Source organism: Glycine max, chromosome 15, assembly GCF_000004515.6.
Source record: "Glycine max cultivar Williams 82 chromosome 15, Glycine_max_v4.0, whole genome shotgun sequence".
Classification (NCBI taxonomy): Eukaryota; Viridiplantae; Streptophyta; class Magnoliopsida; order Fabales; family Fabaceae; genus Glycine; species Glycine max.
The window spans coordinates 19,377,424-19,383,423 of NC_038251.2; positions in this window are offsets into that span (position 1 = coordinate 19,377,424).

The window sequence follows — 6,000 nt, forward strand, 5'->3', positions numbered from 1 at the left end:
ATCATCATGTTGTTCCTCACAAACAACTCGATCTACATGATCACTTTCAACATCTTGTGGAACTTCAATCACTGGTTGTCTAACACCCATTTTAACTTGAGGGGTGGGAATGACTACCAACCTATTACTTGTCCCAGAAGGTTCAGCTTCACAGTGATCCCTTTCAGAAGAAATGTTCTGAAATTGATCACTCCCACTGATCAAGTCATTTTCAAGAAACTTTGCATTCCTTGATTCCACAATCCTAGTGTTGTGGGATGGACAATAGAACCTATACCCTTTAGACCTTTCAGCATATCCAATGAAATACCCAGTAATAGTCTTAGGGTCTAGTTTCTTCTCTTGTGGATTATAGATTCTTACTTCAGACGGGCATCCCCAAACGCGTATATGTCGCAAACTTGGTTTCCAACCCTTGAATAATTCAAAAGGTGTCTTTGAGACAGCCTTGGTTGGAACTCGGTTTAATATATACGCAGTCGTCTTAAGAGCATCAATCCACAAAAATTGAGGAAGCTTTACATTACTCCTCATGCTTCTCACCATGTCTAATAAGGTTCGATTTCTTCGTTCTGCCACACCATTCTGATCCGGAGAACCAGGCATAGTGTATTGGGCAACAATCCCATGTTCTTGAAGAAATTTCGCAAATGAACCTGGTGCTTGTCCATCCTCTGTGTATCTACCATAGTACTCCCCACCTCTATCTGATCTCACGATCTTAATTTGTTTTCCACATTGTTTCTCAACTTCAGCCTTAAAAACTTTAAAGGCATCTAAAGCTTCATTCTTAGAATGAAGTAAGTAGAGATACATATATCGTGAATAATCATCTATAAAGGTTATGAAGTATTTCGGACTATTTGCATCCATGTCTGGACAACATATGTCTGTATGTATGATTTCTAATAAATTAGAACTCCTCTTTGCACCCTTTTTAGACTTGTTAGTTTGCTTACCCTTAATGCAATCTACACAAGTCTCAAAATCAGCGAAATCCAAAGTACTAAGTACTCCTTCATTTACTAATCGCTTGATTCTTTCAATAGAGATATGTCCTAATCTCCGGTGCCACAACATAGAGGATTCTTCATTCACAATACATCGTTTTAACCCAACAGAAACGTGCATAGAAGTAGCGTCATTTTGCAATTCAATCGAATAAAGACCATCAACCAATTGACCACAACCAATAATTTCAGATTTATTTAGTAAATTAAAACCAAAGTCTGTAAAATTAAAATAAAATCCCAAAGGTGCAAGTTTAGAAACAGAAATTAAGTTTTTACAGAAACTAGGAACATAAAAAACTTTCTCCAAATGTAATTTAAAGCCACTACTTAAGACTAAGACGCACGTTCCAATGGCCTCTACATGTGAGCTCATCCTACTCCCTGAGTAGATGCACTGCTCACTTCCCACTGGCTTCCTTAGGCTTTCCATACCCTGCAAGGTATTAGAAACATGGATTGTAGAACCAGAGTCAATCCACCATGTATTATGATTCACATTAATCATATTAGATTCATAACAAACAAAGGCAAATGGTGTACCTTTCTTCTCAAACCAACTTTTAAATTTGGGGCAGTCTTTCTTCATGTGTCCTTTCTTTTTACAGAAGAAACACTTTGACTCCTTTTTAATTGTTGGTTGAGTCGGAATCTTTCCTTTATTGGTGCCTACAGACTTCTTCCTATCCTTTCCAGAATTAGAAGTAGTCAAATTTACCTTTTCACCCTCTTCCATTATCAATCTCTCCTCTTCTTGAACACACATGGTCATCAATTCATTAATAGACCATTTATCCTTATGTGTGTTGTAGGAGATTTTGAAGGGTGTATACTGTTGAGGTAGGGTGCACAAAATGAAATGTACCAGGAAGGATTCAGACATGGTAACTTCCAAGGTTTTCAACTGAGCCACTATGTCCCTTAAGCGCATGATATGTTCACGCACACCTCTCGTTCCAGTAAGCTTAATGGAAGAGAATTGCATAATGAGTGTGCTAGCAAGTGACTTCTCAGAGGTTGTAAACTGTTCATCAATGGCTTTCAACAGATCTCTGACCTTATCATACTGGTCAACTGAACCCCGGATACTAGCGGATATGTTGGTTTTTATGAACATAACGGAGAGACGATTAGATCTCTCCCACTTTTCATAATGATCAACAGCATCAGGTTCGCTAGTTTCAGTAATAGCCGGTGGCTCATCCTTCCTTATAGCATAGTCAATATCCATCCAGCCCAAATGAAGGAGAACTCTTTCCTTCCAAACCTTATAATTATCACCTTTCAAAATGGGAAGGTCACAAGAAATATTCATAGATTGTGAAACTGCAAACAAACACACATGCTCATTAAGAAAGTTTGAGACTAAACAAATGTCATGTTTTGCCAATGCAAATCATGTCTCAATATATGAATCTAGTGACACAAAACTTGCCTGTGGGCTAAAGTCCTACTCAATTAGATTCATCATGCAACTTTATGATAAAACTATTAAATCATGTTCTTTTCCTTAATTCCTGTGGGTAAATTAAGAAATATAATTTAATATTTTATCCTAATTAATCATACAAATATAACAAAATTCCTATGGGTAGATTTCATCACATTACATATGATTAATCACAATTAATATTTCTAATGTGATTATAAATTTAGTATATAATTTTACTCAATTAAAGATGTTGTGGCTATTCTCTAATTTAATAAAATTATATTAATCACTTAACATTAAAAAATAATCCTTGCATAAACATACTTAATAATGCAAATGTGCTCAATATTGAATCATAAAAAATTACATGTATACCAATTCAAAATAACATTGCACGTATATTCATTAAACATGTAATAAACTTTAAAGGATTAAATCCAATGCATACCAGTATTTAACATAATATTGCATGTTCAACATAACTTAAGAGACAAACAATTTTTAAACAGTTTGTGCATAAATGATTTATCCTTCAAAAGTTATAAATACACGTGAACTGCAGTTAATAAACAATTAAATTGCAGTAGCTTAGCGGCAAAGGGAGTCCTTTCATGCTTGTAGGGTGAGGGTTCGAAACCAGCATAAGGCTTTTTCGTTTCATTTATACTTCCTTTTAATTAATTAAAACGAAAACAAACAACAAAAGGCAGCAACGAGATTCAAACCCAGAACAATGAGGTAATACACATCACATCTACCACTAGACCAAGTCATGCTTTGTTTAATATTGTTGATTTAAAATGTATATTAACAATTCCATCACAGTAAACAAAACCCACAAGACTTCGTCTTCAACCTCCAGCAGTGGTAAAAAAAAAAAATATTATTACCTCAATTTCGAAAAACCCACACATTATATGCATTTTAGACACCCAAAAATACGTTTTAAATCATAGAAAAATTAGAAAACTCACATCATTCCTAATTTTGATGTTATTTTGAATTAAGGAGGCTTAAAACATAACACTCATATACTCAGAAAATAAACTCCACATAGGAACGACCCAATAAGCAAGACAGAGGTACAAATAGGCTCTGATACCAAATGTAAAAATATACATACACTGATCTAAACATGCAAATAAATTTAAATAGCATATTTAGATCAAACAACGAAAATTAAAAGGAATTACGAGTGTACCTCCAGCCATTGCAAATCGAACGGGAAGCGGCTCACACACGAACCTGAAAGACAGTTTTGTTCTTCCAGACCCTTACTCACTCTAAATAGATGGTGTATTTTTTTTTTTCTGAATAGAGAAGTGGGTTTGGTGATACAAAACTAAGAGCACCCCATCTTATTTATAGAGTCTGTCCATCACAGAGCTCTCTCAACTTGTTATCAGTGAGATAGGAAGTTATCAGACGTGAGATAAGAAGTTATCAGTACGTGAGATGATGGGTACATGATTTGTTACTGAAGGTGGTTGCAAATATATTTTGCAAAGATATGGGATGAATGTGGATGGAAAATGGACCAGATTCAAAATAACTAATTTTTTCAAAAATAATAAAATTAATTAATTAATAAAACGTGGAGGTGAATGTGCACTTCCAACAGAACTCATTTTAGTTTATGGAGAAACTCATTTCTTTTTTTTTTCTTCTTATTTTTCTTTTCCTAGAAGTACTATTAGAGAAACTTGCACAAACAAGTCCTTAGTCCTCGAGCAACCTCTACGTTTGCATCTTCACCACCTTCATGTTTATTTGCTTATATTTATTTGCAATGATATTTAATCTTATTGTTATTCTCATATCCAGTACTCCAGTAATACCCTGCATAAGTGTGCTTTGGATTATAAGACAAACATTTTTAGCAAGTTGAGTTATTGAATATGCAGTTGAGGACTAATGGTAACATGTTTTTTAAAGCATCATGATTTGAGTACTAACAATGGAAAATTTTCAATATCTAGAACTAAAACAAAAATTTAAAGGAGGTCTTTTGTAATTAACTAAAATTAAATTTATTAGAACTATAATTGAAATTTTTCTATCTTAAGTCTTCTTTCTACTGATGAAAGATCTTCTGCCAGATATTCTAAGAACATGTTGTTTGCAGAAGTAGAAAATTGATTCATCATTCATCTCACTCTTCTTGTAGGCATAATGATTTTAATAATGCAGTGAAAGATTTTGGAAGCATCCCATATGAAGAGGACTATTTGCCAGGTTTGTTCCCCTTGCAAGTTAAGCTATTTGTTTCATGGGAAACCAGTTTACTGGTAGCAAAGATAAGCCAAAAGGTTGAATTAATGATTTGCCTGCTGCTTGAATTGTATTTTCTATTTTATTTAAAGTAGATTTGTATAAACAGTATTACTGCTGCTTGAATTGATAATAAGTGGCATGATTTCAGGAAAATGTGGCTGCCTTTTATGAGAAAGCTTGTGACATTTTCAATTCTGCATATATCCCTATAAGTTAGCTATCTATTGATTTTATTTTGTTTATAGCTTGCTCTCTCCAAATGGGTCGACGCCAAGCCTGAAAAACCTAGTACGCCTCTTCTCTTTTTTCATTATTTTCATATTAGTCAATCCTCCCCCATTCCCCTGAATAATTAACCCTAACATTATGTTCATGTATTCTGATCAAAGTGTTCAATTTTCTTTCTTCAGCTATTTGTTCAGACACCCCGGAGCAGTGATCTGGAATAGTTGGAAGCTATAAATGCATAAATCTTTGAGATGTGGAAGTTCATTGTCATTTTGAACCTTTATGTGATGTTTAATTCCTTTGTTTTTTTCTCTCTCCATGAAATGGAACATGCACTGGATTTTGATTTGCATGGTTAATCTTGTAATAATAAAAGTTTAAACGGATGATTTAGAACTTATTGACAAACTGGCTGTGTAACTTTACTCTGCTTCCAGTTCTATGTCCTGAAATGAGAATGCTGCCCAACTATGTTAAGTTGGGTCATAAGTTTATGAAATAAGTTAATTCATGATTATTTATATAGCTTGTACATGTGACATAATATTCATTATTTAATGATGCATTCATGATTCACCATGTGTTTGTTGTTTTAGATTGAGAATGAATATGGGGCACAGAGTAAGTTGCAAGGAGCTGCTGGTCAAAACTATGTGAATTAGGCTGCAAAAATGGCTGTGGAAATGGGAACTGGGGTCCCTTGGGTGATGTGCAAGGAAGACGATGCCCCAGATCAAGTGGTAAGCATTCTCACTCTTCATCTTGAAAGCTGTATAATACTAAAATGAAATCTTCTGATAGTCCATTAGTATACCTTGGTTTTCTTTTTTGTTTTTTCTATGAATATTATGATTATTTTAATCTTCAGTGACATGTAACTTTTTAAAAAATATAGAAAATTAAAAGCAGCACTAAAACAGTTGTGTGTTCACTTCATATCTTTTGTTAAATTAATTTGTTTCATCTTTGGGGTAACAAATAAACACTTGCAATGGCTTCTATTGTGATAAATTTGTTTCTTCTGCTGCTGATATTAAAAATCATGAAATTTTCTTC